Source organism: Neophocaena asiaeorientalis, unplaced genomic scaffold (genome assembly GCF_003031525.2).
Source record: "Neophocaena asiaeorientalis asiaeorientalis breed wild unplaced genomic scaffold, Neophocaena_asiaeorientalis_V1.1 scaffold226, whole genome shotgun sequence".
NCBI classification, from domain to species: domain Eukaryota; kingdom Metazoa; phylum Chordata; class Mammalia; order Artiodactyla; family Phocoenidae; genus Neophocaena; species Neophocaena asiaeorientalis.
This window is the reverse complement of record NW_020173037.1, coordinates 3,282,680-3,294,700: the sequence shown is the minus strand read 5'-3', so window position 1 is coordinate 3,294,700 and position 12,021 is coordinate 3,282,680.

Below are 12,021 nucleotides of genomic sequence, written 5' to 3'. Positions count from 1 at the left end.
CTAGGCACGCAGGCTTCAGTAGTTGTGGCTCACGGGCTCAGCAGTTGTGGCTCGCGGGGTCTAGAGCGCAGGCTCAGTAGTTGTAGCGCACGGGCTTAGTTGCTCCGCGGCACATGGGATCTTCCCGGACCAGGGCTCGAACCTGTGTCCCCAGCATTGGCAGGTGGATTCTTAACCACTGTGCCACCAGGGAAGTCCGAACAAAGGGCTTTTATAAAGCAAATAGTTTGCGGTTCCTAAGCGAGGGATGGAGGCCGTCAAATGACCCTAAGGTCCTTTAGCATCTTAAGGGAGAGGAGCCACTTGCTGTGCTCCACGGGAGACCTGGGAGCATGGTGTGGGGGGAGGCCGAGGCCTCTGTCCACGAGGCTTTATGTCTCCAGCCCTATCTCAACAGCCAGCATGCAGAAGAGTCACTAAGAATGAAGCCAGGACCACGAGGGGATGAACCATCAGGGCGGGCATCCACGGAAGACACAGGCCATCCTCTACGGATTGGGAGACAGTGGTCCAGGGCAGGGGCAGCCAGCATACTCCCTGCAGCTTCCTCTGTGGTCCAGACGCCTACCACCAACGGAGGCGGCACCGCAGGCCAGAGGGTGGTGTTTCCTCTTCTCTCTTCCAAAGACTGCTCTCTACACCTCGATTAGCCTTTGTGTGTGAAAGTGTCATGGATCCTCATCCGCAAAATCTCATGCTTAGAGGCTGCGCGGAGTGCCGTTTGTAAATAAGGAAACCGCGACGCACTGACTAGTTGTCTAGCATGAGAGAAGAGGGACCCGTCAACGCTGAAGGTTAGCTTCAGCCCTTCTGAGGGTCTTTGTAATGAGCCACGCGCTTAGCAAGGACTCCTGAGAACACACCTGCCTGTCCCTCCCCCTAGCTTGTAGCTTGGACTCCCCACTACCACTTGCTTCCAGTGGTTAATGTTTCCCACCCGTACAGTTAATCCCCTCGGTAGCTAATAAGCTCCTGTCCTTCTTGTAAAATAGGACTTGATGGTTTGATTAGGCTTGTGTTTTCCTGGTCTCTGTGGCTCCCTCTCCCTCTCTCTCTCTCTCTCTCTCTCTCTCTCCCTCTCTCTCTCTCTCTCTCTCTCTCTCTCACACACACACACACACACACACACACACACACACACCCAGAGTCCTTCCCGTCTTTCCGTAAGAAGGCGACAGCATCTGGGGCAGCTGTCCTCACCCGCGTCCTGGAGCTCCTGTCCAGAGCATCCCCCGAACCCAGGCCCCTCAGGTCAAGTGGGAAGCCAGTGTGGCCAACGGCAAGCACGGGCACGAATCTTTACTGCACCCCTTTGTCTTGGTGTGGCTGCATTCTCACAGTCCTCCTAAAGGGTCCCAGGTGTCAGACAAGAGCTCCGAGCCCCTCTCTTCTCCTCCTTCGGTGTGACTGGAATTACAGGCAGGCCATTGTAGCAAAGGGTGGGCCCCTCTCACACCTTGTCTGAGGCACAATGCAGTTTGCCTTTGACGTCACTTCCGCTGACCCCATCTGAGGACTGGACGCACGACTCCTTTCCAGACCACAGTGTGGGTGACCCGGGCTCCCCGCCCCCCTAGTCCAGCGTGCTCTGGTCAAGCTGCCATTTTTCGCAGGGGGGCACACCCGCCCGAGGAAGGTGGTTCCAGGGACCTGGTCTAGGGAAAGGATGTTGCAGGTACCATACAGGAAGGGATTTCATTTAGTTATTTATATTTTAGACCGCGCTGCGAGGCATGCGGGATCTTAGTTCCCTGACCGACGGGGGATCGAACCCGCGCCCACTGCAGCGGGAGTGCGAAGTCTTAACCACTGGACCGCCAGGGAAGGCCCCGGGAGGGGATTTCAGGTTCCAGCCTTATCCAAACAGGGGCTGAATCAGAGATGTCTTAGAGCCGGGTCCCTGCATCCAGCAACGCCCCGTCACTCCCCACCGCCGGCCCAGACAGCACTGTCCCTGCTGAAGGAGCAAAGCGCATATTCTGAGGCTTGGGGAACGGGGTAAAGAGGTACGCCTGGCTCCCCGCTCCTGAGGAGCTACTGCGGCCACGTGTGGCGGCAGCTTCCGCAGCCCGGGCTGCGTTTTCTTGTTACTCAGTATCACTCCACGCGGGATGCCTGGGCTCCCCCTCGACTCGCCCACTGTTCAGCTTCCTCCTCGTCAATCCCCAACCCACGGCTGAACCACCGCAAAATACTGTTTACAGACACATTTGTGTAGCTGTAATAAATTGGCGCTGACTTCTTCTCTATAGAATATTCAGGAAGGACGTATACAGTGGGTCCCAGACAGAGACCCAGGCCTGGCGGACGGCACTACTAACTGGGAGCGAAGACGTCTGGGTCCCGGCGCTGCCAGCCCTTCCCCCGTGGTGACGGAGAACGGGGCGCATCCTCTCCCCGGACCTCCACCTGCTCCTGCATCTGTACACCAGCACTATATGATCAGAGGGCCTCAGAGGCCCTCAGGCTCTGAAATTTCAGCTCAGTAATATGGTTTCTGAGCGCTTACCTGGTACCAGGCCTAAGACAGCCCAAACCCCTATGCCCGTGACCTTAGCCTAATGGGGAAGCCAGACAGCAAACGCATAATTACAAACAATAAAAAGTGTCTGCATCACTACAGAGGAACACTCAGAGTGCTCTCAAGGTACACAGTCCGGTCTGGGTACCGTGATGGCAGGAACTTTTGCGAACACCCAATGGCATCCAGCTACTCGTGAAGAGAAGGTACAGAAAACGCAAGGGTTGCATTTCAGCGGGGAAATACGGGAGGCCGGAGGGCATCACCAAGAGGCAGAACTTGAAGAAGAAAAGACAAATGCAAAGGAGCCCGTTTAGCCCAGTTCTCACTCCCTGTGCCCTCAGGGTCCGGTCAGTCCTGGTGAATCCACAGCAGCCGCCATTTCAAGGCGTTTCCATCAGCAAGAGAAGCTGACCCGGGCGGATGCCGGCAGAGACGTGTGCACTGAACCGCTCAGTGGAGACCCGGGTTCAGAAAATGGCAGGAACAAAGGCAAGCCGGGCAGCAGGAGGCAAACCAAAACCACAGCCAAGACCCACACCCCGCAGTGCGGGGGGCTGCCCAGAGGCGGCCTGTTTTGTCCACATCTTAGCAGCAACTGGCTGTGCAGCCTTGAGCATGTCGCTTAACCTCTCTGCGCCTCAGTTCCTCGTATGTGAAATCAACCTAAAACACCGTATTTCAACAAGCCTAAAATGTTGTCAACTGTAAGATGTGCTATTTTACGAGCCACTAAGAAGGAGAAAAACGCTGCCGGTTAAACTATGATGCAGCGCTTTCTCACCACTCCAATTTTTTATTTTACATTTGGTAAAAAATCCTTCTTAGATCTTCTCAGATGCAGGTTTTTACCATGGCAGTCTTATACGTACATAAAAAGGAAAAATAATTTAGGATACTTCCAGACCTTTCTCAATTTGGAGCCCAGATCTCCTTCCGAACAGCCTGTTGGTCTGGTCATTGTCACCCCAGGCACCAGCCACCGGCAGCATTTCTGCAAAGCGTTTCTTTTTTTGTTGTTGTTTTTGGGGTTTTTTTTGGTTTTTAATTAATTAGTTATTTATTTTTTGGCTGCATGGGTCTTCGTTGCTGTGCGCGGGCTTTCTCTAGTTGCATTGAGCGGGGGCTACTCTCCATTGCGGTGCACTGGCCTCTCACTGCAGTGGCTTCTCTTGTTGCGGAGCACAGGCTCTAGGCATGCGGGCTTCAGTAGTTGTGGTACGTGGGCTCAGTAGTTGTGGCTCACGGGCTCTAGAGTGCAGGCACAATAGTTGTGGCACATGGGATTAGTTCCTCCGTGGCATGTGGGATCTTCCCGGACCGGGGATGGAACCCGTGTCCCCTGCACTGGCAGGTGGATTCCTAAGCACTGCGCCACCAGGGAAGCCCCTCTGCAAAGCATTTCTGCACCGTCTTCTCCTGGACTTGCGTCAAGCCTCAGACACCCCTCCTCCGAGTGTTGCTTTCTTGACCTCCCCCGGGGGTGCTGAGCTTTCAGGGCACAGACACGGTCCTTTCCAAGTGACCCTCAACACGTTTGTTGCCTGAGACAGCGAGGTTTGTGTACCCTCCACGCCACCAGGAAGACAAGCAAGCGTGTGCAGCAAGACAGGCCTGGTGACCACGCCGGATTCCAGACGCTGGGCGGGCTGTGCCTCAGGTCCCAGGAAGGACAGACGTTCCTGCCTGGGGCCCAGCAGGTGGTCACGACCTGGAGTTCATTTCTATAGGGAACCTAGTTGTAGTACATTGTCAGCACTCAATAAACATCAGTTCTTTTCTGCTTTGAATAAACGCTTGTAGCCATAGGGAACTATACTCAATATTTTGTAATAACCTCTAAGGAAAAAGAATCTGAAAAAGAATTGTATATATATATACACACACACACATATAACCGACTCACTTTGCTGTACACCTGAAACTAACACAACATTGTAAATCAACTATATTTCAATATAAAAAAAAAGAAATGCTTGTAGCAAATTATGAATGTTTTACAACGATGAGCCTTTTCCTCTGAGTTTTGCAGGTTGAGCAGTGTGGCTGGAAGACAAGGTACGATGAGCTGACTGCTCTACCATTTGCGTGCTTTCAAAGAAATCTGAGATCGGGGTGGGAGCTACCAGGAGACGGACTGAGAAGTGAACCTGGTTTCCTCAGCCCTGCAGGTAGCCCGTGTCCTCGGGATGAAGCTCAACGTGCATGACCGGCAGCCAGCACTCAGAACGGCTCAAAGAAGCCCCAGCAAGGAAGGGACGTTCCTTGTGGTTCAGTGCAGGTGCCTAAATAACTGTTTTTTCCTACTTTTTCCATCTCTAATTATTTAAGCTTAACTCGGTGATTACCCCGTGTTCTTGGGAGCCCAGAACGGCCTCGCTGGTTCTCTTTTGTGTGATGTCGGGGCTTGGGAACACTGAATTCTATCTCGGACCGTGACAGCTCACACACCTTTCCCACGTGTGAGAGTGGGGCGGGGGATGGGAAGGGCTCTCCCCGGGGAGGGGCCGTCGGAGGAGCGAGTGGAACAAAGGCCAGTCCCCACTGCATGAATGACCGGGGGGGCCGGCGGGAGGCAGCTGATGGGTTGCTCTGCCCAACTGGAAAGGCCTTTATTTCACAATCCTTCGTGAAAAATATAAGACCTTTAACCCTTCACCACCATCGGTCCCTCCCCCTTGCGTTTGCTTCGGTGTTTCTAAGGGAAATACCTGAAGAATATGTGAAATCCTGACTTGGCAAGTCATTGGCTACAGGGACCAAAGCTCTTCGGTTTTACCTGTAAGAGGAGAATAAGCAGCGCAGGCAGGCCTGGGTGGCAGGCGCCCAGGAAAAGGAAGCGGAGGAGGGGCACTTGCCTTCCCTCTGCATTTGCAGGCCAGGATGTCAGGCTTCTAGTGTTCCAGCACCATTTCTGGCTTACAGTGTGGCTTTGAGCCTAAAAATACGCGTATTTTGTATTTTGACAAATACCATCCAGCTGCACCCTCAAAGGCTGTGTCCAAATGCAGTCCCATTAAGGAGGAAAAGAGGCTCACCGGCCCCGGATCCTTTGGCTTTTATCTCATCATTGGTGAGGTGGTGCAGATTTCACGCGCTTATGAACTACTTCTCCGAATTTCTTGTTTCTCTGTCAGGTTGTTTGAGCCGTCCTCATCTGTATCTTACAACAGCAGCTTAGAGGGGGAGTATCTGCTGGGATGGAAGGGGGACCAGGCACTGGTAGAAAAGGTCCCCTGAATTCTCCAGTGCAGTCGGGCCCCACAGAAACTGGGAAACTCTCTCCAAGGATCCCGCTCCTGAAACCTGGAGGTGGAGAAGCCAGAGCTCCGAGGAGCTACCACAGGTCTCACCCTCCCCAAAGGGCTGAGCTGCCAGTGCTGGCAGAACTCCCCGTAGCTGGTAAGGCTGGAGTCTGAATTTATAGATTCCTTTGTTTATTCTAAAGAAAAGAAGCAGGAAGTTCATTTTTACCAGTGACCTTGACTAGAAGTCTTTGATGATGAGGTTTCACGGGTTAAAGGTTCATCATGGCTTATTTATGTCACTTCTTTAATGGATGGACTTCTTGAAATAAACTACACATACACAGGCGCGCGCGCCTGTAGTTCAAAGCCAAAGTTCTTCAATTTAATATACCTATTTTTATTGTAGCTCCATCCCAAGCTATAATACAAATAATGTCATATCACTTTCAAATATTTGCCTGGACTTTTAGAACAATCATTGTTCTAGTCTTTCTAAAATATTTTAGACCTTAATAGAGAAATTTAAAGATATTCCTTCTCCACAATCATTCATCAAATACAACTTTATACGTTGTATATAACATTTTTTGTTATGTTCTTTGTTTTCTCTTTGTTTAAAGAGCAAAATGTTATTCCAGGGGAGGAAAAGAACTTTATTGCAAAAAACGATTTACAGCTGTGGTTCTAAATGCACCCTGAAGTATAAGAAACCTGGGGGAATGGCTCCACCTAGTGCCCTAGGTGCTGTACTGCAACACGCAAGCTCCATAAACGGTACCAGTGCTTCTCAAACTTGACCGTGTACAGAAATTATCCGTGACCTTGTTAAAACGCAGATTCTTACTCAGGTGAGAGGTGAGGACTGAAACTCTGTATTGCTAACAAGCTCCCTGGGGATACAAATGCTGCTCGGTCATGGAATTTCCATGAATTTGATGATAAGTCTAGTTGTCTAAATAGAAGGTTGTAATTAGATGTAAAGACCCTTTTAGATGTTAAAAGTTCGTAAGTCAGACTTGTTTTCCCCCTTTTCTACAAGGGGCACTATATTAGTTGGGCTGGTGATGTTGATTACTAATTGCAGAAAAACCAATTGCCCTACGTGAATTCCCTTTAATGTTCAACCCTTATTTTGTAAGTACAACATCTAAGAACATGCTCACGTATTCCCTTGCCCACTGCCTTACTGTGAACAGTTCTAAGAGCAGCCTTTCCATGTCCTATTTCATCTCCCTGGCAGCTGGCATTGGCTAAATTACAGCAGGTGCCCAGCCCGTTGGTCTAGGGAGGTGAGTTCTCCAGGTGAGAGACTAAAGCAGGTGGGCATGCAATGACAGGTGGCAGATGCAGGGAGCCCCGGCTGTGTGTGCTCCGAGATTCTGCTGCACGAGGAGAGAAATCTGTGTTATGGGGACCCTCTTCCCCGAAGCCGTCCATACAATCTCTTCACACAATAACAAGTGCTCCCGCTTCTTGGACCCCCATTGTGCCCAGACTTGCTGATGACGTACACCTTCCCTCTCACACCCAGCACCACAGCCATCTGAGGAGGGACCTTGCCATCTCACAAGATGGACCTTGCCATCTCACAAGAGAAGCTGCTGAAGCTTTGAGCTTTAACAGCCCTCCTGGGTCAGCAGCCCACTCAGGACACACACGCAGGACCATCTCATTCAAAATCTCTTCCTTTAAACCACTTTGCCACCACAGGTAATGCTAGTTCCTGAGCGCACACCTCCTGGGGCGTCTCTTTCTTAAATAGTCTGCAGCTGGTTTTCAAATGTGTATGTTAATATAAAGTCTCAGAAAGTGAGAGTTTATCTCTTCTGTGTCCTTAACACGCTAGGCGGTGCTATTTATGTGCTATAAATGTCGTTTTTGGAAACCTGGCAAGCCACTTCACAGGTTTCTGGGGAGCTAAGTGTAAATCAGCGTAAAACCATTGTTACTACTTTGGCTTTGATTTCCTCCTCCTCCTCCTGTCACCGGCGGCCACCAAGGAAGAACTTGGGTTTGCCGTGCCCAGAGGCAGCTTCCGCTTCCTTTAAAATTAAAGGTGAACTAAAGTCTTGGGAGCAGGTTACCTGCAGCACCTACTGCTCTGGGATTCAGTTTCTCCTTCACTTGCTTCCCCATTCCCTTCTACTGGTGCGTGTAAGGTGATCACTCTGCCTTTCTGACTTTAGTAGCCCCAGTGCCTGGTGTTGGGCCTGCTGTGTGAGCACTTCGGGTTTGCTGAATGTATAAATCATGAATAATTAACAATCCTAATTAAGTGGGACCAAGATCACACCTGGAAATTCCCACGAAGTGCTCACATGTGGTCAGTAGGTGGCAGTCTTGCCTCATTTCTGATGGCTAAGGGGTGTGTGTGTGTGTGTGTGTGTGTGTGTGTGTGTGTGTGTGTGTGTGTGTGTGTCTAGTTGAAAGCCTGTGCTTCCTCACTTGTAGAAAAAAGAAGAATTCTCTTTCCAATTCTTTATAGAGTTGGAAAGAGTCTTCTGCAGGTCCCTCACTCCATTTGTCAGAGCAGAGGACCTGGGCTTCCTTGGTGGCGCAGTGGTTAAGAATCCGTCGGCCAATGCAGGGGACATAGGTTCAAGCCCTGGTCTGGGAAGATCCCACATGCCACAGAGCAACTAAGCCCATGCACCACAACTATTGAGCCCGTGTGCTGCAACTACTGAAGCCCGTGCACCTAGAGCCAGTGCTCCGCAACAAGAAAAGCCACTGCAATGAGAAGCCCGTGCACTGCAAGGAAGAGTAGCCCCAGCTCGCCACAACTAGAGAAAGTCCGTGTGCAGCAAAGAAGGCCCAACACAGCCAAAAACAAATAAATAAAATTAAAATTTTTAAATAAATAAATAAATATGCACCCAACATATGAGCACCTCAATACATAAGGCAAATGCTAACAGCTATAAAAAAGGAAACTGAAAGTAACACAATAATAGTGGGGGACTTTAACACCTCACTTACACCAATGGACAGATCATCCAGACAGAAAATTAACAAGGAAACGCAAGCTTTAAATGACACAATAGACCAGACAGATTTAATTGATATTTATAGGACAGTCCATCTGAAAACAGCAGATTACACTTTCTTCTCAAGTGCACACGGCGCAGTGGTTGAGAATCTGCCTGCCGATGCGGGGGACACGGGTTTGTGCCCCAGTCCGGGAAGATCCCACATGCCGCGGAGCGGCTGGGCCCGTGAGCCATGGCCGCTGAGCCTGCGCGTCCAGAGCCTGTGCTCTGCAACGGGAGAGGCCACAACAGTGAGAGGCCGGTGTACCGCAAAAAAAAAAAAAAAATTACAGACCAATATCACTGATAACCATAGATGCAGAAATCCTCAACAAAATACTAGCAAACAGAATCCAACAGCACATTAAAAGGATCGTACACCATGATCAAGTGGGATTTATGCCAGGGATGCAAGGATATATGCAAACCAATCAATGTGATGCACCATATTAACAAACTGAAGGATAAAAACCATATGATCATCTCAAAATGTCCTTTCTCAGCAGATCCTGATTAAAATAATAAAGTTTAGCATGCCTTTCTTTTCATTGACAAGATACTGACCACAGACTGTATGAAAATCTTAAGGCGGAAAGGAAATAACATTTATGGAACAGCCACCACATACTAGGTGGACCACATAAGATGCTTAATTCACGAACACTCAGTGGCACTTCTGTGTCAGGCGCGGTGGTAAGTGCTTCACAAATACTGAAGTCTTTCAATCCCCATCATCACTGGATGCGTTAGGATCTGTCATTATCCCCCTTTTTTCAGATGGTGAAACCGAGGCTCTGAGAGGTTAAATAACGGTCACACAGCTAGTACCGGCCTCTGAGCCCAGGGGAACTCTCCTGGCAATTCTGCAAATTGGCCTCCGTGCCTGGAGCCTCTCCCTGGTAACCCAGTGAGCCCCCAACCACAGGAGAGGGTGTTGCAGTTAAAGGATGCACCCCAGGTCATCCGGCTGCCATCGGGGCCTGAAGCAGCACTGAAGTTTACACGTGCAAGACCATGCCACGCCTGGCACACTGTTTGCAGCAAAGCCTCCCAGACACGGCCACCAGAATCTGCACTAACTAAAGTCAGGGAGCATGCTTCGTTCTCTGACACACGCGGAGCTGGGTCCCTCTGCTGCTGGCTGGCGTTTTCTCCACCCTCGCAGAGACGCTCCACGTTCCAAAGAACAAAGTAACATTCAAAAAGGAAAATAAACCGAGGAAATCCAGTTACTACTTCCAGGCATGAAAAGATCTTTCCCAATGCATATCAACTCAAGCTTCTCTGGTCTTGGACCCACACAGGCCACGTACACTGAAAACAGGCTGAAGCCACACACCAGGAAAGGACTGGAATCCAGACGGAGGGCGTCTGGCTTTTCTACTTTGATCTCCAGGTGATGTGAACTCTTCATCCTTGGAAATGACCAGCAGCACCGGGCACTGTTACATGATTCAGCTTGAGTCTCCCTGCTATGCAGTGATTTTAGGACTGGCTTCATAAAGCAGAATGGACGGATTCTGTGGAACGTGCCTGTTTTGGCCAAGAATGATCTGCACGCTTATTCGATTCAGCCCAGGATACAGCTGTTTGTGACTAAGGCCCTGCGCCCTGAGGGTGACACGTCACCAGGCAGCTGCTTCCTGTTTTCACTCTTCCCTTTATCATTCTATCCGGACTTCCTTTCACCTGCAGGCCCCCAAGACGACCAACTTCAGCGAGTCTGACGTCTGCCATCTCCCACCTCCTTTTCCACCCTCACTGCTCCTCAGGGTAGCTGAGTCATTTACGTGGCACGGGGACCCTCGTAAGGGCCTCACGAGTACATCCTGGGACTGCAAGGCGAGGAGACCCCGTCATCCACCTTCACGCAACTAACTGCCCCCTCATTTCCCGTGAAGAACTGTCTGTCGAGGTGACCCCGGCCCCTCCAACACAACTGCAAAGTGAACCACAAAGCAGAACCTCTAGCAGGACGTCCGGGGGGCAGTAACCCACCCAGAGCGAGGCTGGCACTCTGCACAGAAAATGAGTGGTCTCTCAGGCTTGTCTCCTGCTTCAGGCCGGACACAGGACAGGATGTGTTTAAATGTAAGGAAGTTCATTTCTGTGCAAATAGGTTGAGGTCAAAGCAGCTTTCCTCAGCACCAAGGCAACACCTCAATCGTCATGGTATTTGAGCTTGTAATATACAAAGATTATGGGTCACTGCACTTTACAGTTGGGAAAGGTGAAGTGACTTGCCTAATGGATCCTATAGCAATGGCTTAAGAATAGGGCGTAGTTTTCCCTAACGGAAAGTGCCTTTGAAACAGTATTAGATGTAACAATAAGAAGTAAGGTCACTGCCTTTATTTGCAATCTATGCCTTTTTTTTTTTTAATTTATTTTACTTATTTTTGGCTGAGTTGGGTCTTCGTTGCTGCGCGTGGGTTTTCTCTAGTTGCGGCGAGCGGGGGCTACTCTTCGTTGTGGTGTGCAGGCTTCTCACTGCAGTGGCTTCTCTTGTGGAGCACAGGCTCTATGCACGCAGGCTTCAGCAGTTGTGGCACGTGGGCTCAGTAGTTGCGGCACGTGGGCTCAGCAGTTGTGGCTCATGGGCTCAGTAGTTGTGGCTTGCGGGCTCTAGAGTGCAGGCTCGGTAGTTGTGGCACATGGGCTTAGTTGCTCCATGGCATGTGGGATCTTCCCGGACCAGGGCTTGAACCCGTGTCCCCTGCATTGGTAGGTGGATTCTTCACCACTGCGCCACCAGGGAAGCCCCCTGCAGGCTATGCCTTTTTGATTCAAAAAAAGAAAAGAGACTCCAAACAAACTAAACAGTGGTAGTAGGTCAGGGATGGGCAACAGTAAGAGAACATGGACTTCTACTTTTTAGACTTCAATATTACATAACTTCAAAACAAGCATGGACTACTTTTATAATGATAGAAAGTTTTTTGGGACTTTTCCCCGTGATTTTAAAAAATGAAAATGTATTCTATTCCTGACTCTTAGTCGCTGTAATCGTCAATAAAAACACATTTTCTCTGCACCTTGGAATTCTTCTTTGCTACCATCTCTCTTCTTCTATATACAATATTCAAATAAAACTTTTTAGATACCTAGCATAGGAAATGTAAGATGGCTTTATGGCCAAAATGTTTAGAAAAAGAGGCACAGAAAAAAGTAGATGGTTTCTGGTGCTTTATCATCACTCTCCCTCAAAAACACCTGTCACTTG